The following is a 20,428-nucleotide window of genomic DNA, read 5'->3' as shown; positions in this document are numbered from 1 at the left end:
GCTGTACTCCACTCTATTTCATGATGCGTCCCTTTTTAAATGGAAAAAGGTTGTCATTAGCAGGATAACTTGCAGTAGGAAGTTATGACCTGAGCTGGCATTTGTAACAAAGTGGAACATCTAGCCTTGGATTCCCTCCCCTTCAGGTCATTTGTCCTGTGAATGAACAGAGTGCTTGCTCTCGAGGGAAAAGAAATTGGCCCATTATGTCAGCTCACACTCCGCGAGAGGCTACCAATTTCATAGTTCTGTTTGTACAACATCTTCAGCGCTGCCCTTTTAGTGGGGTCGGTGTTCCAGCTGCTGAGAGAGAAGCTTCAGCCCTGAGCGAGTGCATGCAGAAGAATGCTCCTCACTTTCAGCAGCAAATATAAATTATACACTGGCTTACTTGAGGCTGTTGAACATTTGAAGATACTATACAGTTTTTTGTGTGTCTGTGTGGATCATTGATTTAAATGTCAGGCAGATTAAACGCATCAGTCCCACCATGCCTTTATCAGTATTCTGACAAGGATTGCTTTCGTGTTAAAGAGCACTAAAGAATGCCAACTTTTGACATTACCAGAACAGCCAGATCAGTTTTCATCTTCTTTTGTTTTGTTGTCAAGAAAAGGACAGCATAAACTGTGATGTCAAATTGGTTACCGCAATGTTACTTCTCTCTCCTCTCCCCCTCCCGCTGCAATGTTTGCTCTTACTATTATAGCATTGTACAAAAGAACAGGATGCACATTTGCTAGACAAATATCACCTACCCTAGGATTCAAAAATGGAGTCAAGATTCTTCAGATATTAATTTAAATGAATGGATGTATTCTTTCCCAGTCGAATTGCAAGACTGAACATTATTCAGCTGCCTTTGCAGGGTTTTGATTGACTTGATGAAGCATTCATCTTTGGATGGGTAGTCTTTGCAAATGGATTAATATATGGATATCTGAGTGGCTTTTCTTAAAGTCTAACTATCCCTATGAGTACTAGTATATTTATCTATATGTAAAATATACAGGGGTACATAGTATATATTTATTGATCGCAATAGATTCAATCATAAAAAAACTAGTAACTATTTTATTTTCTCTGTTTTTTAATTTTTACTTGAAGTTTCATTTTGATTTTTGAAACTCACAATAAAAGGTAATTCATTGGGGTTCATAAGAGAGGTTTTACTTTTCTGAGTTCTGGCCCCACATCAGCCTTGTACTGGGTTTTTGGGCAAGTTACTCAGTGCATCAACTTACCTTCTGGGAAGCCTGTGTTCAGTGGCTGGCTATCCCTCCCATGGTGTCCATTTTGTGAGAGCACCCATGGCATGCTCAGCATTCCAGATATGCCCATCAACCCAAACATCGTGAGAAGTCAACAACCTCTGTATATGCACGATGGCTGGCAGGGTGGTGATGGGGCAGAGAAATTCCTGAAGGATATACTGGCGGAGGATCTTGCACAGACAATGGTAATGACACTGTGCAGAAGAAGGCAATGCTAAACTGCTTCTGAATTTGGTTACTTTGAAACACCAAGGATGAAACAATCCAAAATGGAATAAGAGAAAGTGCCAGAAGTTGAGAGCCCCTCATTGGAAGACACTCAATGAGCTACTTGGGAAGAGCAAAGGACAAGTGGAAATATTGCTAATGGCATAATCAGATGAAAGCCAAAAGGAAGTCTAGTGGCTGACATGCATGGAGGTGAAAGGAATGTTCAAAGCTCCACAGCGCATGCATTTGGAACCAGAAGGTAAGACATATGACTCAAGGCAAATGTACATTATGAAGCAAAAAATGGAGTGGTTAAATTTTGCAGTACTTGGTGTGAGCAAACTAAAGTAGACTGGAATGGGACACTTTCAGTCAGAAAAACACAGTGTTCTACTCGGGAAATGACAAATTCAGAAAATATAGACTGGCTGTAATACTGAAGCAAGGCCTTGCTCAGGCACTAAGGGCCTAAATGCAAAGTCTGACCAAATAATATCTATTTGAATCCCTGGAAAATCTATCAATGTAAACCTAATTCAAGTGTATGTTCCAACTAAAGATGCTGAAGAAGAAACTGAAAAAATTTATGTAAGTGTCCAAATGATAACACACCAAAACATGCTGAGAATTATAGGTGACTGGAATACAAAAGTAGGAAACAAGGCAGAATCAAATCTTGTAGAAGAATTTGGCCTAGGGCTCCGAAAGGAAGCAGGAAAATGACTGACAGAATTCTGTAAAGCCATCCTAAGTTTACTTGTTCTGCTTTTGACTTTCTCTAGCATGATTGTCTTCTCCAGGGTCACCACAAGTTGGAGATGACTTGACAGCATGTAAAACAACAGCAACAGCAGCAACAACAAATACAGTAGAGTGTAGTAAAAGGTATTCATCACTCCTGTAAAAATGAATAGGAAATAGAATTATGTGCACAGAGTTTCGGAGTTATCTTCCATTTCAGAAGATGACCAGAGAATGACATTAAAAATGCATTAGCGTAAAAAGAGAAAATCCTTTTGGATTTTTTAAAAATTCTTAAAGGAAATCTTGGATTATTCAGTTCTGTTAGATCTTTGCTGTGAATGTACTCTAACATAACATAAATGGTTACGTAAGGCACAATTCTATACATGTTTAGACAGGAAAAAAAAGCATTTAAGTTTAGACAGCTGGGGCATGCTGGGAGCTGTAGGCCTTTTACTCCAATCTAAACATGTGTAAGTTTTCACCCTTATTGCTAGGATTTTGTACGGAGCTAGGGAGCTAGGCTGTTGCCACATGCAGAATTTTGAGGGGCCATTTGCACACAGCTGTAGGTAAAAGCATTCTCTTTAAAGATGGATAATGCCTAACATGGTCTCCAAATAATAGGAGTGTATATGATGCTACGACATAATACCTTTTATCAGCACGATGAACAGGATTCTCTGAGTCATCTGCAAAAAAGAAACAACTCCCATTACTAAATGCTTCTGCCTTCCCTACCTTTTTATTATTATAACACCCAACAGCATATTATGCAGTACCATTCTGGTCAGACACAAATTCAACTCATGGTATGGCTATATACAGCTCCTCTGTTCTGCTAGCATAAATGATGTTGCACTAGCAAAAGCTCTGAACTATATATCAGAGTCAGAATCCAACTAAAGTTCATTTGCAGAAGCATGGCTGCTTAACTAATTTACCATCACACTTGTGCAGCCCGTTGTGCAACCCATTATAGCACCCTTGCACATCATGCTTGTGCAGCATGGTTTGCGCAAACATATCTTTAGGAATTGTATAGCTGTATAACCTTCAGAATCCATACAGAATCCATACCTATAAGACTTTATTGCACCTTGCAGAAGTATTCACTTCCTTTTTACATTTCCGCATTGGTTGCATTATAGTCTAAAACTGAAATTGATTTAATTGACATTGTTAGCACTTGATTGACAAAGCATATTCAATGCTGTGAAGGGGCACAAAAGTTAAGAAAACAAACATGAACTGGCACTTGTTGGCTGCATAAGAATTTGTCCGTTTTGCTGACATGCCTAAATAAGCTTTGGTGCCTTCAGAATTCATATACTGTAAGTATTTGAACAGAGTCCACTTGGGAGCATTTCCATGTTACATGATCTAACAACAACTTCATGAAGATCAAGGAGCTAGCGATGTAGCTTGAGGACAAAGTTGTGCAGTAGCACCTATCATGATTGTGTTATATAAAAAAAGACAAATCCCAGACTATGGACATCCCCCTGGAGCAGTATTAAACAATGCAAAGAATATGACTCAACCACAACTGTGCCTAGAGAAGGCCATCCACCAAACTCAGTGAACAGGTAAGGAGATCGTTACTTAGAGAAGCAGTCAAGAGTACAATGGAGAGATCTGCAGTTGAGATGGGAAAAACCCTATCACCTGGACACTCCACAAATTTGGGCTTTATGGAAGAGTGAAAGCTGCTGCTAAGACAAACCAATAGTAAAGCCTGGAGTTTACAAAAAAGCATGTGGGAGACAGAGTAAACATATGGGAAAAGGTTATCTGGTCTGATGAGCTTATAAGACTGTTCAGGAGCAAAATACATGGCAATCCTAAAGGAAAACTTGTTTCATTCCTCAGAGGACCTGGAACTGGGCAGAGATTCCAGCAGGAGAATGACACTAAATGTACAGCCAAAGTAACCCTCAAGGGATTTCAAAACAAAAACTTAAATGCCTTAGAATGAACCAGTCAAATACTAGACCTCAGTCCAATTGAGAATATGAGCCATGGCTTGAAGGTTGCTGTTCATCAATGGTCTTCATCCAACCTGATAGAGCTGGAGCAGTCCTGCCAGAAAGACTGGCAAGCATTTCAGGATCCAGATGTGCAAAGCTAACTGGCCCCTAATCAAGAAGTCTTGTAGCTGCAATTGCTGCAAGGAGCTTCGGGGGAGGGGGGCAAATACTTATGCAACCAACAAGTGCCAGTTTGTTTATTTTTTTGCTTAACTTTTTGTACCACAATAACAACTTTTTGTACCTTTGCAGTGTTGAGTATTTTATGTACACTAAGTGGCCACAGTGCCAATTAAATCAATTTCCATTCCTGCTTGTAACACAGCAAGATGTGGAAAAGTCAAAATTGAATACTTCTGCAAGGCATTGCAGACAAAATAAAAATCATACAGGAATCTGAGCCTTTTGGTAGGATGACATTCCTGGATCATTGTTCATTGCTCAGGCCACGGTGGACAGAAGAAAGCTATCTTAGCAAAGCATTAAAAGCCAAGAGAGTAAATTGATTTAATCAAAGGAACATAGGATGAAACTGAATGACTTGTGAGAGCCCCAGGATAGAGGAGAAATACACCTGGTGAATCACAATTTATATTTCACTGAACATGAACTGCCAGGTTCTATATTTATATACTGTCTAGTATTGAAAGTCTATTATAGGAGCAAAGCTCACCATATGCCTCTCATATGTATGTGTGTGTGTCTGTGTGTGTGTATTTCCTGTGGAAATCTATAATAGCAATGGAGGTCTATAAAGCTATTGAAACTGTTCAGATAGTGAACATGACTTACAGTGCCTATTTCATAGTCACCCTTATAACTGGGCTCCTTAAGAAAAGAGTGCCCTGCACACTTCTCTAGATGCAATTATGTCTGCATTTCCCTCCATAATCCCATTTTTCTAAGGAGTGTTAATTGATTCACAAGTTAGTTATCTGTCTAGCATAAATTTGCTCCAGCTGTGTGGTTGCATAAATCAATTATCCCTATTAACACCAAAATGTGCATCATATAATATATGGGATCAGGTTTGCATATATTTGGCCATCCTTTCAAGTAAAACAAAACTATGGGGCTTATTTTACAAGGTTTATTCACCTCTATTACAACCTACTTGCCTTTGGTCTTCCAACAACAAACTGCTTTGCTCAAAGAGGTGGCATATCCTAGCTAAATATGATGCCATCATATGAATACATAGAAGGACTAAGGACCTATAATGAATGAAAGGAAGTGATGTATCCGTCTTTGTAGGGGTTTCTCCATTAGTCCTCCTGTCTCATAATGCTGCACAGAAATGGTCTTTTACTGTGGGGTTTGATGAAGTATAGTTATCTCTGTGAGATGAGTATGAATAGTTGTGCGGAATGAAAACCATGACTAGAGGCGACACTAAATGCAATTTTAGCAGTGGCATCAGGTTGATTTACATAAGAGGAGCCAATACCCCATACCTACCATTATTCGAGGGCAAAGGAGATAGGGAGTGTGGGGAATGCAGCACCAAACGCAATGGTGAAGGGCTGGCCAAGGGTGCTGTGCGTCTGCTTTGTTTTCTGTTTCCCCGCTATTACACATCTCTCCATTGCTCTGCAGTGTCCAAGGCTTCCTGCCCTTCAGAATGGTGAAAAAGCCCTGTGGGAGGCGTGTGCTGCTGATGTCCTCTCCTGGATGGGAAGCTCAGGGAACCAAGGAGGCTGTGTGGGTTGTACAGAGATGATGGTGCAGTGAAAGGCAGAGAACTCACGCACCCTGCTTGGCCACCTCATAAGTAACTTAAGCAGAATAACATTGAAACAAACCCATGAGGCTTTCTCCAAAATTTCTTCTCCTCTGAATTTATTTTTGAAAGCAGTTTAATTTCTGTTGATCTGAATGAGCTGTTGGGAAAAAAGGAGGAACATTTAATAATGTCCATTATTAAAGTTCACAACTTTCTGCCTACAAATGAACAGCTCTGTTCCAAGATTTGAAGGAATATCTGAGAGCCTCTAATCTTTGGCTCCCTTCCACCTTAGTCCAGACCTTCAGCTGTGCTGAATCAATTAGTACTGAGCAAGAATTCTGCTTGCAGTTCTTGAATGTGAAGATATTCACACTGGTGTGATGGCAGAGCCAATCTTACTGGGAATCCTGATCAGGTGGAGGTTCTACTCACATTCAGCTGAATGCAGGTAGACCTTTTGTTCAGATCCTGCCAGGTCAAACCAGCAAGAACTGAGCTTAGGGAGGTGTGGCTGTCACACCCAGAGCTGTTGGTGGCAGGATAAGCAGCCATCAGTCATCATCCTATACATGGCCCCTTTAGAAAGGCACCATGTGTGGGGGGGGGGGGGTAGAGAGAATGAGTTCTGGTTGATTTAAACCAAGTGGATTAACACTGAAGCAACTGCTTTGCTTTGCTTTGATATGATCACATCTCACATGCTTAAAATGCTTCTTATATGCTTCCTACATCTCTCCTGCTTTCCCCGGGCAAAGATCCCATAACAGTAAAATAAGTCCGAGTCTGCAAATATGAAGTGATATGGAAGCAGCGCCTGGGGATGCATGTTCCTGCTTGACCATCCATTTTTAGGAGATCATAATTGCACATTAGTATGTTGCAGTAGTGCCACATTTTGCAATAGCATTTTTTCCACTGAAATATGAACTTTATTGTGAGCATTTTGCTGACAGCTTAAAACCACATGTCTTCTCTGTTCTTATTTAAGAGGCCAAAGTCCACTGTCTAATCTTCTGCTATTGTCTCAGAGATTATGATGTGCAAATCTGAGGTATAGTGAAACTTTCTGTACCTCTGTAGCTAAAGCAGTTGCTAAAATATTTAACACTGGTCCCAGTTTTCAAGGTTCTTTTGCAAAAGGAATTAGGAAAACGTGCCCAGCAGATTGCTCTTTGGTTTGTTTGCCAAGTTATTTATAGTGCCTTGTGGAGAGAATTTCCTCTTGATTCAGTTCTCAGTTTGATTGTTCTACTAGCCTTAGCTTCCTAGGACTGAGTCTGTATGTATTTATCCAGGGGAAGGTGTCCTACTCCTCTGTTTTGTATATCTGGGAAAGGACAGTCCTCCATGTGAAGTTGTCCTTTTTCCGATGGGCTGCCCTGTCCAAGTCTGGTTTGAAGTCAATGAACCATGTCATGGGGCTGTCTCAACATGTCATTGGCCCAACCCTCGAACGAGGTCACACTCTGGACCTGGTTTTCTCAACGGGGCAGGAAGAGGGTGCTCTGGAAGTGAGGAACTTCTGTCTGACTCCCTTGTCATGGTCAGATCACTTCCGCGTGAGGTTTGAGCTTGGAGCTGGCCTTTCCCTCTGTAAGGATGCAGATGGTCCACCCTCGGAGCCGGATGGATCCGGATGGATTCCTGAGGGCTCTGGAGGATTTTCCGGTTGATAAAGCTGGTGCTCCTGCTGATGCTCTGGTTTAGCTGTGGAATGGGGAAATGACCAGAGCTATTGACACGATCACTCTTAAGCGTCCTCTCCTGCCAGGCAGAGCATCTCCATGGTATACATCTGAATTACAGGCAATGAAGCAGGTTGGGAGACGGCTGGAGCGCAGGTGGAGAAAATCACAGGATGAATCTGACCAAACACGCTTACGCGCTCACTATCAAGCCTACGCTGTGGTGGTGAGGGTGGCAAAGAAGACATTCTTCTCCACTTCCATTGCCTCCTCACCGTGCAGTTCAGCGTAGCTTTTTCAAGTGGTACATGGGGTAATACATCCAGGCCCTAAAAAAGATTCTGTGCCACCATCAATTGCCTGCTGTGACGACTTTGCCCCACACTTTAAGGAGAAAATAGCTCAGATTCATCATGAGCTGGACTCCACAGTTGATACAGTTCCTTTAGAGGAGGTATCCAGAACTCCATCTGGTCCAGCTTTATTGGATGAATTTCTGTTAATGAGGCCTAATAATGTGGACAAGGTGCTTGGACAAGTATGTCCAAACACCTGCTTACTTGACCCTTGCCCTTCATGGTTACTTACCAAAGCCAAACACGGGATTGGTTCCTGGATCCAGGAGGTTATTAACACCTCACTGAGCTGGGTCCCCACTTCTTTAAAGGAGGCGGTGATCAGGCCTGTCCTAAAGAAGGCATCCCTGGATCCAGAGATGGCCGCCAATTATAGACCGGTGGCCAACATCCCATTTCTGGGCAAGGTGTTGGAGCCAGTGGTGGCGGGACAACTCCAGGCACTCTTGGATGAAACTGATTATCTGGACCCATTTCAGTCCAGTTTCAGACCCGGTTATGGTACTGAATCTGCCTTGGTCGCCCTGTATGATGACCTGTGCAGGGAGAGAGACAGGGGGAATGTGTCCCTGTTGGTCCTCCTGGACCTCTCAGCAGCTTTCAATACCATCAACCATGGTATCCTTCTGGTAGGCTAGTGGGACTGGGAGTAGGAGGCACTGCTTGGCAGTGGTTCCGCTCCTACCTTGACAGCCAATTCCAGAAGGTCGTGCTGGAGGACTTTGGCTCTGCACAATGGCAACTCTGCCATGGAGTACTGCAGGACTCCATTTTGTCCCCCTTGCTATTTAACATCTGCATTGGGAGAGGTAATCAGGAGGTTTGGGTTGTGGAGTCATCAGTATGCTGATGACACCCAGCTCTACCTCTCATTTTCAACTAATCCAGGTGAGGCAGTGACTGTCCTGAACTGGTACCTGGCTGAGGTAATGGGCTGGATGAGGGCCAATAAACTGAAGCTCAATCCAGATAAGATGGAGGTCCTGTTGGTAGGTGATTTGAGTTTCTGGGTAGGTGACCTGGGCCCTGCCCTGGACGGGTTTGCACTCCCTCTGAAGGACACCGTCTGCAGCTTGGGAGTGCTCCTCAACCTGGAACTGTCCCTGGAAGCCCAGGTGACAGCGGTGGTGAGGAGCGCTTTCCTTCAGCTCCTGCTGATCCATCAGCTGCATCCTTACCTGGAGCAGAACTTCCTGGCAACAGTGACACATGTACTGGTTACCCCCCGTTTGAACTACTATAACATGCTCTATGTGGGGCTGCCCTTGAAGATGGTCTGGATACTTCAGATGGTGCAAAATAGAGCTGTCAGGATGCTGTTGGGGACTGGGCATTATTCTCGCATAACTCCAGTCCTCTATCAGCTCCATTGGCTTCCCTCTGAAGTCCAGGATCAATTCAAGGTGCTGGTTATTACCTATAAAACCCTAAATGGCTTGGGACCAGGATACCTAAAGGAACGCCTTTTTCCCTATATGCCTTCCCGCCCCCTAAGATCGGCAGCAGAGGCCCTCCTCCGGGAACTCTGTTAGGAGACAGATTACTCAGAGGAGAGCTTTCTAGCTTTCTCTGCGGTGGTGCCTCAAATATGGAATGCGCTCCCTAGAGAGGTCCGCCTGACGCCATCATTATATGCTTTTTGGCACCAGGTCAAGACCTTTTTATTTAACCAATATTTTAAAGTTAATTAATTTTAATGGTATATTTATTTATTTAATTCATTTTAACCATGTTATTTTATACTCCGTTGTGGCATAGCCAATTTATTTGTTTTAGGATTGGTGGGGTTTTAATGTTTGTAAACCACCCAGAGAGCCCTTTGGGCTATTGGGGTGGTATATAAATGCAAACAATCAATCAATCAATCAATCAATCAATCAATAGCAGAAGGAGTGGATGCAAGAGAGGTGTTGAAGCTGCCCACCAGTAGTTAGCACCTGGACAGCACACTGAGCAGCAGAAACAGTTGGTCAGTCTTGCCCACTGTAGTGAAATGCCTGGTACTTCTAGAGCAGTGATATGTACTACTTCCAGCTCAGTGTATATGCATATATATTTGTATATGCACATGTTAGGCAAATGAGTGCCCTCTTTGTCTCAGTCGTACATTTTTTTCCCTTTGGCAGCTACCCTATTCCCCTTTGCCCTCTAGATGCTGCCCTTTTGCTAAAGGGTCTCCCAAAACAGTTTACAAAGATATGCCTCATGGCAGTCACTTCTCTCAGGCTAACAACCTAAATTTCAGGCATGACACATGAGAGGCAGAGATGGATGGAAGCAGAAATAGAGATGGAGGATTAAATATGTAAAGAAAGAAGCCTATTCAGAACTTGAAGAGGAAACCTCTTCACATAGTTGGTTCTACTGGCCCTGTGAGGGAAGGACCGACCTAGTCAGATAGGCAAAGGTGAAGGAGGCCCATTCTTATAAGTCCTCCAGCAAACGGTCTTGCTGGTTTCCTCCTTTCTATCAAGAAGTGACTTGGCTGTGCTGCAGATTCTTTTTTGAAAGAATGTAATTAGAGATCCTTTGTGAACGTAACAATCCTTTGACTGTTACGGGGTTGACCTTCCTCTTGGAAAGCAGGTGCATCAGGCAGCACATGCTTTGGTGGCAACAAGACCTTAGAGGGACAAACTGTGTGTTTCATGTTGGCTGCTGTGTTTCCCCTTGCAGTTTTCGGTTACAGTGAAGGACATGTGGCTCCCACCAATGCTAAAGAAACTTCCAGCTGGTTGGCTTCTGTAATTGCAAGGGTGGCATCACCTTGTCCTTTGTGTCAAACATCGAAGTTTCTTGGGCCTGCCTCGACTATCATAAGGGACTCTCTCACTGCAATCATGATTTTGGGTTCCGATTATACAGTACAAGAGCATATTACAGGATTGTGAAGTCTCGCCATTTCTATAATAATTTTGTACATTACTATGGGATCATTTTATAGTCTCTTCCGACAGCATTGCATTGTCTAATCTGACAGGTGGAAATGTGAGCCTTAGGACTATTAAAATGGATTTTCTATTATGTCTGGTATGTGTAGTAAGGCCCTTAGTGAATCAAAGTCCTAATACAATCTGAAAGCTTACAATTTTCAATAGCTTTCAGCATTTCCCATGGCTGCCCCTTGAAGAGGGGGGCCTGTGGATTGTACATATGGGTTGCAGGAGGAGACATCTGTGTCTGAGAATTTAATCTGCTTGCAAGATACATGCTGCATTTCTTTATTTATCTTGGGGCAGTTCCTTTCCATCGTATTGAAATGGAGGCTGGGAAACAATAGAGCAGATAGTCATTGTACTATATGTATGCGCACACGTACATGCACATGTTGTTCTAGATAGAAGGCACTTCCATGACAAATACTTCTTATGTAGTTTCAATGTCTGCATGAGGACATCATCTGGTATTATGATGCATTCTCAGATGTTATACTGAAAGTGGAGGAATGGCATACTGAGAGAAGCTAGGTTTCCAAAATGAGAAGCCATGATCTCTGTAACAGAGCACAGAAGCAGAAAAATATGTACCCACCCAGTAAGGCGAAGCACATTGCCATGTTTCTATCTATCAAATTAATTTTACCTTTTTGTATAAGCTGCATTAGCAATATTTATTTTTCTTTTAATGTATTAGGGCTAAAAATGCTCTGGTGCAGCCTGATGCTCTGGTGCCATTCTGGTATGAATAAGACTGATATACGTAGGATGATATATGGATTCCAGGGAAGGGCAAGATCATAGCCTGACCATTCATGGAAATAAGGCATGCTGACCTTGTGTGGAGATTCCAACAGAACATAAATAAGAAAAAACAGAGGAACTTTATAGGAACTGAAGCTAAAAAAGGGTGGGAGGAGGGATCTCCAAAAGTATGGGATTTTATTTTACTTTATTTTATTTTTGCCTAGCTATCATGTATTACAATTAATGCAGGCAGAACTTCAAATCTACATGGTATCTCATTGTGGTCTAGCAAAATTTTTCCCAATTTCATTGAAAGCTGGCACACCTGCCACCCATCAAAAGGCAATAAAATAAAAGTAATAATAATTCTGAAATCACCCAACTGTTTTCAATACTTCTCATCGCAAAAATAAAACATTGCCACAATGAAACTTAATTTCTCTTTATGTTCATCGGGTTGAGCTCCAATTTCCATGAGCTTTAAGTATGGTCTCAGCCCTGATGGTCTCATGAGGGTCAGAGTCATTGTTTTATGCAAGAGTTACCAATGTTCTATATTTCAGTTGGGTTGCAGCTTTATTCCAACTGATCAGAATCACAGAGAACATGCTGAATGACTCCTATCTCCTTTATTTTGCCAGGTTTCCATGGAATGCAAAGGGATTCCAAAAGACCAGGTCATCCTCCAGTGTTGAAAATGTTCCCCTCACAACCTATGTGTTCAAGATTATTTAAGAAACATCAGGTTCATATATCCTGATCTCTTCACCTTCAAGAAATAGGCTTGATCCCCCCTCCCTCACCCCTTAGCATCCGTGTTCTGGTGAAATGCTCCCATTTTGTCCATTTTACTTTGTCCCAGCAATTATTAAATCCAGACAGCCCTCAGAATGTGCTTTCCCTCACCTACATGGAGAAGTGTCCTTTGCAGAGTCATACATCCAACAACACATTTTATTTGAGAGGTGCAGTATAGGCATAACTCTCCAAAGAAAGGGTAATGGAAGGAGCAGGCTTGGTCAAGTTGCAGTATGTCATTCCAGGTGGCCTTGTTTTAAGCTTGATCTACCAGGAAAAGCAGTTTTACATTATTTCTTATCTTTGAAAAAGAAAGGAAGATAGAAAGAATCTTGCAAAATTCATATAGAGATGCACATATGTACCACACACACACATAAGCCAGGGCGGTTTATTTTATATTGTATTTTTATCTAATGTTTATATTTTTTAATTCAATGATTATAATTATTTTAATTAATTGTTGTAAGCCGCCCCGAGGCTTCGGTGAATGGGGCGGCATAAAATATTTTAATAAATAAATAAATAAAATAATCAGAACATTCGAAATGCATTCCATGTTGCTTTTTTTGGGGGGGGGGGTGTCTATGAGAGAGAGATAGAAGGTTAGAACCAGAGATTGGTAGTACAGTCCTATCTGTGTCCAATAGGAAGTAAGTCCAACTGATTTCAGTGATGCTTACTCCCAAGCAGTAAAGGTAAAGCAGTAAAATCTTTGAATCACTGGGCCAATTGCACAATTTTTACAATCAAATCACATTTTCTCATCAATCCAAGCTTGGTTCTGAGTGCTTCTGCACTGCTGAAATGTGGGTACCTTGAGAATGGTGGTGGGACTTAGGGACCAACAGCAATGCTCCTAAGTTCATTTTCCCCCTCCTTCCCAAGACTGCGTCTGTCCCAAAGTCAGGGATGAGCAATATGCAGCCCATGAGCTGCATATGGTTCCTGCAGCCCTCCCCACTGTGGTTCTCATACCTACAATTCCATCACCCCATTAAAAAAAAGCATTTCTGAAGCTGCTACCTATCAGCAACTGGAGTCAAAACTAGCTTGTGAATTACAGGACAGGAAGGTTTGTTTTTTCATATTTATACATTTCTTTAACGGGAACTGCTGGTAGTGTTTTAATGTGTTAGTAGAATTGAATGAAATTTGCAGAAAGATTTGCTGAGTTTTAGATTAAATTAAACAGGGGTGTTGTGTAAGAGAAGCCTTCACATTGTGAGGGGTCAAAGGACATGTTTATCCTCCTATTTTCCTTGTGAACCATTGTACAGAAAATGGCAGAGTGCCTAGAAATGTTCCTAATCATGAAAACTGTTCAATTTCAGAAGGATAGGTGCAGTAGTTTATACAGAATGGGATCCCTCAGATTTGAATGTGGGATGTTAACCAGTTTGTTTCTGTTTCCCACCTTCTGTGGTATTTGTGGCAATCTGAATGAAATTGAAACGCATCACAGAGTTATATCCAAGCCAAAGAAAGAAAGCTGCAAAATTTCAAAGGAGCATTTTCAGGAGAGAATAGGTTATAATGCTCAAAAGCCGGTATAACAATTTTTCAGAGTGGAACATGGTGCAGGTGTCAGAAGAACAGGCCATCTTATGGTTCCATCTTTCACCCAGCCCATCTCAGCTTATTTATACAGGCTTGGCCTGCCTAATTGCATCATTCTTCCAGCCTCTATAGCTGTTTGGGCGTATACAAAAGTATTACTACTTGGTGATTCAGTTATGAGGTTTAGTGCAGCAAGAAAATGGCACGAAGATTCCCATAGGCATATTCTGAAAACTAACACTTGGCTTTTTTCTACATGAAGCTGCTAATTGCTCTATCTACTTTTGGCTTTGTTTTGGCACTAAGATCTGAGATCTACACAAAAAACTCTTCCTTACTTGCTTTTCTCCTACAAGGCCCTCACTGGAGGTGTGCTATACGGAAATAGTGCAAATAGCATCATTGAATTTAATACTTCATTTTCACATTAAAAAACCCAACAACAGGAAATTATGATGAAAAGAACAGAGGAGAAACTGAAGCGTTATGATTTTGCTTAAAGAGCCTGTAAATAACTGTGAGTAAGAAATTATCTGCCCATAATAATTGCTTCATACAGAAAACCCATATTGAACCTACTGTGGCAAATATATTAGTCTACCAGGAAGGTGTCAGGAAATGCTAGCACGGGAAGGCAGTGGTTGCAGGCTGGTGCTACTGACAGTCTTCTGGCAACAGACCAACCGGCTGATGCTGGGCCGGGGTGGGGAGGATATTTCTGAGCTTGCTCATACCTCTCTGGGCATGTTCTCTGACACTCCTAAGCAGCAGCCTAGGTGAGGCAGTGGCAGCGGACTCCCTCAATGCCCCAGTGGACTGACAATAAAGGACTGGGCTAAGTGAAGGTTTGCCACTAATTTTTGTTTGCTCAGTGAAGCTGCAGCAAGGAAGGCAGGGAAAAGCCCACTGGCATAAAGTACCATATATACCAGACAACACTCGAAACTGAAAATAGCACAGCAAAAATCAGGGATCGCCTTATACGCCTGACATAAACATCCCAAAATATTAACTTCATCTTATATTCAAGTTGCCTTATATGCTGATATATACAGTATTTTTCTGAATCATTCTTCCTAGTAGCTTGTTCCACACATTATTACTATATATATCAGTGTATAAGACAACCCTTCAAATCAGAAAGAGCAAAGCAAAAATTGGGGTTATCTTAAAAGACTGACATATAACAAACACAAGAAAAACAGCCCAAAATATCAACCTCGTCTTATACATGAGTCACCTTATAGTCAGTATATACAGTATGTCAAATGCAACAATTAAATAGTAATGTGTTGAGAATGTCCAATGCTTCTCTGACAAGAACAGGATGGTTCAAAACCTTTGCCTCTACCAAAAGAGCCCTCTTTGCAGTGCAATTGAGCAATGCAGCCTATGTTCAGAAAGCCAGGCTATGCTTTAGAGGGATGAAACAATCCCCCAGGTATGTTTTAGCCTAGAGTCACACAAAGGCAACATTCTTTTCTTTGAAGATTTGCCTGGTTCTACTAATGCCTGGAGACATGCAAGACAACATTACTTCCTTTGCACTCTACAAAAGCAGGACTCTTTGCCATGGAACAGATCGACACAGCCTGAATTCACAAACCTACATAATGAAGAAGATCCGCAGTAGAAACTAAGAAACATGCACAATTGTAAAGGAACTTTGACTTAACTGATGACAAAGAACAACTTTAAGAAGATCTGAATGCTTTTGGAAGCACAAAGGAGCTGCAGATACTCTGTATTTTAATGATTACCTACTAGATTGCAAGTGCCATGAAGCCATACTTTGGCTGTTTGAGCCAGAAAGCCTGCAAGGACCAAGCAGGTGGCTGGCAGGCCGTGGTGTCTGGAAGACTCACTGAGTGAGGAGGAAGTGGGTGGAAGAGCCACAGAAGTCATATGAAAACAGCAGAACTTGGAAGAGTCCCTGCAGCTCCCCACAGTTCTGAGGCAGCACCTAGAAGAGTCTGTAAGAAAAGCTATAGAAATATACAAAATGATGGATATGACAAGCCTTTGCAATTCCATAATACTCTCCTACGCCACATATTCAAATGCATGGTAGGTGATGCTGGTGCCAGAATCGTTGCCCCTGCTTGAGTATTCTTTGTGCTAGTTGGATTGTGAGTACTGCTCACAAAACATGTCTAACTAGCATCAAGTTGTTTGAGAACAGAAACTGTAGCTTAGTCAAGTCACCTCTTTACATAACCACCAGGGTAGTTTGTTGAAAGGCGTATGAGAAACAGTCAGCATTTTTTAAATGTTTTTCAAATTGATAAGGGGAAAGAATTACGGATTTAAACTGCCTCCTCTCCATTAGAAAGCGAAGCAAGAGATGGTCAGATACAGGAATTAGCTTGCATATTACATGCACACAAACACACACAACTGCAGGACAACAAAAACTAAATCTGAAGTAGTTAATTATTTCTTTTTCCTAACTTGGAGAGGGGAAGAGGGATTTGCCACCTAATTCTATAGAAAAATGCACAGAGACAGCAACACAGAATGACTGAGAAAGTACCATGGAAAAAATAAGTGAATGGTATCTGACAGGAAGATTTTTCACTGCAAGAAAAATTCTGAGAGAAAGATTAAGGTACAGGAGAAAGGAAAGAACTGGAAAGGATGAACAAATGTCATGCTCCCCATTCAACCCAACACAGAACCTCTTAATTCCTACTTGCAAGTTCCTACAGCTGAGACAAATGGAAGAGAGAGAATGTTTATTATAGTTCAATCCTTCTCTCCAAGTGCTGTGACTGGAGCCCCTGGCAAAATGTTCCCTAGAATTGGAAGGTGGACCTGTCAGTCTTTAAATCAAATTCTCCTATCCTCTTGCTTCTGCTAAGCATTTTGGCCAACAAAGCCAAACTATACTATTTGGAAGAGGAAACAATACACCTAGGTCTCTGAAGCCCAAATTATTAATAATGCTTTCATGTGGTTCAAGTTTGGTTCAGTTTGTTTCAAAGGAAAGCCTGATCTGCCTTAGGAAACACCAGAAATGGACCAAGGGAGGCAGAGTGGTGCACTGGATAAGAGAGATCTGCACTCTAGTCCCCACTAGGCCGTGAAGTTCACCAGGTAACTCTGGACCAGACAGAGACTTTCAGCCTAACCTACCTCACAGGGTTGTTGTTATGAGGATAAAATGAAGGTGAGGAAAATGTATAAGCTGTCCTAGATTCCTTGCAAGAGGAAGTAAGGCAGGGTATAAATGCAATGTAATTATATTACTGCGACTGCTACTGCTATTACTGTTTAGTTTGGGCTTCCAGCTTTGGCAAAGCCCAATGAATATCTCTAGTACAGATGAAAACCATTTGCTTTTTATAGCAATTATTATAAAAAGAACAAAAGTATTTTAGCAAAATAATTTTAAACAATTGTTTCAAAATTTTGCTTCATTCTATGTCAAGAGAAAATAAACAATAAAATTAATCAGCTGTATTTTATAATAAAATAATTTATAAAATATTTTTCTGTAGGATGAGTAATTTCCTGTATATGTTTCTATAATTTTCCTACAGAATTGTACCCATCTTCTTTCCTATATGCTCATCACTGCATATATAAACTTACAATGCAACAATATATCATTTGAGAAAGCAGTGCTTCCCAACTATTGTCAAGGTCTGTGTGAGGGGATAATTTCTTGTGATATGAGACAATGTCTCTTTTGTGAATTTCAAAGTAATTGTGCAGTGGGTTGAAACCCTGCAAGAAGACTTGAGAGCAAATTAAAACTGCAAAATATGCACTGAAACCGGTTCCATTTCAAGATATTGCCTCAAATATTAAAGTAGATTTCCTTACCCAAATGAGGAACTCATGAAATGTTCATAGAAATGTCATGAGTATTTATTCTAGGAAACATGTCCATAGTCCAGGACCCCCTCCGGAGTTCATGTGAAATTCTGTTTTGTTTTATTCCCTATATTTTTCTACCTTTAAATATTGTAAATCAAAACACTCATCAAATCCAAAACCTATCAGATCTTTGAATTCTTCAGGAAGACCCCCTACTGTGCTCTCTGAATTTTTAACCTGTTTGGTGTCTTGTATGACAGGTACTTTTTTTAACCTGGACACAAGCTTGCATGCAGGCTGTCAGTTTTTTAAAAATCCCCTCCCTCCAAAGTAACTACAGAGCTTCTAATTTATCTGATTTCTGTTCACCTTAAGTGCTCAGGCATGAATAAAGAGCCACACCTCTTGTAGTACAATGAATAAATACGAATTCTTCTCTCCTGCAAGGTTGCCTTAAAGAGATTTGTTTGCAGCTATTTTCTGCTCCATGCTTATGAAACAATCCATGTCCCCCTCCAAGTTGCCATTGCGCTCCCTCTAGTGATAACTATGTATAAACACTGTTGCTTTTGTGAGGGGGAAATGGTATTTCCCTGATGGCCCACAAACCATTTAATGAAGTGTATAGCGCAAACATTTCATTGCAACATATTGTGCGCTTTTACCTTTAATAACTACATTCCTCATCCAGCAGGTCTCCATAGTTTTCAGAAATGAATTACTCTAGTATTATTTCTATCACAATGTGGCTTCCGCCCGCCCACTGCTAAGAATTATACTTTACTAAACTGGGTGGGATAGCTAATACCCTGGAAGACAGAAAGAAGATTCAAGGTGATCTTGATCAGCTGAAGCTCAGGGCTGAAAACAGCAGAATGAAATTCAGTAGGGACAAAGACCTGGTTCTGCACATAGGAAAAAGAAACCAAATGTATCACCACAAGATGGGGAATACTTGGCTGAGCATTACTGCAAGTGAGAAAGATCTTGGAATTGTGAGTTAACAATATGATGTGGTTGCAGAAACCTCCCACAACAATATGATGTGGTTGCAATGTAAATAGCAAATGCTATTTTACATTGCATTACTGAGTGAGTATCACTCCCAAATCAGGTGAAGTAATAGTTCCTCTTTACTCAGCACTGGTTAGGCCTCATCTGGGCACCACAGTTTAAGAAAGATGCAGACAAGCTACAAAGGGTTCAGAAGAGGGCAACAAGGATGATCCAGGACCTGGAAACACCGCTCTGTGAGGATAGATTGAAAGAACTGGGCATGTTTAGCCTTGAGAAGAGAAGACTGAGGAGGGATACCATAGGACTCTTCTATCATTGTCATTATCATGATTATACTTTTATAATCCCCCATAGTCCATTGGGCTCTCTGAGGGATCTAAAATTATTCACAGGAACAATAAAACAAAAATAAAAGCATGATGTCCAGTAGTGGGGGGACAGCAGTGGTGGCGATGACAGGCTGACAAGTGTGCCGTAGGCCACCCAACTTGAAAGGCTGTCGCAAAGAGAAAGGTCAGGATCTCTTCTCAATCATCCCAGGGTGTAGGACATGGAATAACAGGGTCAAATTACAGGAAGCCTGATGGGCTAGATATCAGGAATGTCCTGACTGTTAGAGCAGTATGACAATAGAACCAATTACTCTGCGAGGTTGTGAGCCTTCCCACACTGGAGGCATTCAGGATGCAACGAGACAACCATCTGAGAGGGATGGTTTGACTTGGTGTTCTACTCTGAGCCCCTTCTGACCCGTTCCAACTCTACTGTTCTATGATTCTATGTCAAACCATATGGGGAAAAGGGGAATTGGTTTTGAGAAAGGCCTTCTCTCCATGATTTCTGCTACTACAGTATTATATGTGGCTTTTCATTTTGTGTACTTGACTCTTGATGCAGTCATGCTTAAAATGTGACTGGACGCACCAAATGAAGATGGCAATGCGCATGAAAATAATGCAATATGGATAACAATGTCTACATTTGGAAATGCATTCATGTGTCCAGTTTATGCCTCCAATTTCTTATCCAGCATGATACATGCATGGATCTCCTTATTCAGATTGATACAACATTGTTTGGGTATTTGACATTTTATTTTCACAGGTATATATCAATTTGTAAATTGTAAACACACATGCTGTGATGTTATGTATTTTACCCTGACTTATTTTAAAGTCCATTTAAATTCTCCAAGAATCACTTCCAAGATCATTTTGACTGACTCCCATTTTAATTTTCAACTTGCTTTTATGCTTATTCAAATGGGGAAAATGTACATTTCAAATGCAAAATTGGCACATTTCTGTATATATACATTTTTCAAATGTAAACACAGATTCTGGAATTTGGAAACATTCCTTTGGAAAAAAAGCACTGCAGATATGGGATTGAGAACAGGATATCTTTATATGATTTGCAAACAAAAATAATATTATCATACAACTGCCTCCAGCCATGAAGGAACAGGGACAAGGAAGTGGTATAAATACTCCTGGATTCTTGATGAACCTTCTAACCAAAGA

This window comes from Varanus komodoensis, unplaced genomic scaffold (genome assembly GCF_004798865.1).
Source record: "Varanus komodoensis strain SLA01 unplaced genomic scaffold, ASM479886v1 scaffold21, whole genome shotgun sequence".
In the NCBI taxonomy this organism is placed as follows: domain Eukaryota; kingdom Metazoa; phylum Chordata; class Lepidosauria; order Squamata; family Varanidae; genus Varanus; species Varanus komodoensis.
This window is presented reverse-complemented; position numbering follows the sequence as displayed.